The sequence below is a fragment of the Theobroma cacao genome, chromosome 2 (assembly GCF_000208745.1).
Source record: "Theobroma cacao cultivar B97-61/B2 chromosome 2, Criollo_cocoa_genome_V2, whole genome shotgun sequence".
Classification (NCBI taxonomy): domain Eukaryota; kingdom Viridiplantae; phylum Streptophyta; class Magnoliopsida; order Malvales; family Malvaceae; genus Theobroma; species Theobroma cacao.
Window position 1 is genome coordinate 25,306,274 of NC_030851.1, and position 885 is coordinate 25,307,158.

An 885-nucleotide genomic window follows, 5' to 3' on the forward strand; every position below is an offset into this window, starting at 1 on the left:
ACCAATTGTTCTATCAAGCAAGATAGCAAAATTAATGGTTTATCACAAACCGTCACAAACAAGGGTTTCACATACCACACAATCAAACATATATACACAAAGATATGAGCAATTATATGCACCGCCAAGTCTTCATTATTCTTGGTGGTACAAAAAAATAACTATCAGAGTATTCGGTAAGGGGTATCACTCAGTATCCCTCTTTGCACACCTCTGAATTTTTAGGAAATTATGGGCGTTACGTATCGCCGTCCCCACAACCTTTATTATTAAACCGGCATTGCACTTCCCACACCGCACATGCACGGTCATAATTATCACATCCTTTGTCATTCAACTAGCATTGCACTTCCCACTCGGCACATGCACGGTTGTATCAATTTCACCATAATTTATTAATAAAGCATATCAGCATAATACAAGGGTACATAGATTCAGTACACTTAATTTCACACAATTTCTCAATAATACATGTAGGTATCATACAGATATACACAAATGCATCGCAATCATATTTAACATCACAGAAATATTTTCACTAAAGGCTTGTTCCTGAGATTCAATTTTAAATGGGAATTAGATATAATCATTCACGCATTTCATTTCAACTTAATTAAAATTCCCAAATAAATTTTGAAATGCAAATTCACTCACAGGTGTCGAAAATCTGGATTCCGGGTGCACTCGAACTAATAGTCCTCAAGAGCAATTCCTATGCCTTTTTCGGACGTCTCACTACCTTGTCAAATAACAATGTTGAGGAATTTACTATATTGTCCCAAAATTGATATAAACTAATTTAAATTACTAATGCTTGATATGTAAATGCAAAAATACGTCCGCTTACCGCTTAATCGCAGTATCGATTAAATTCGACCGATCACC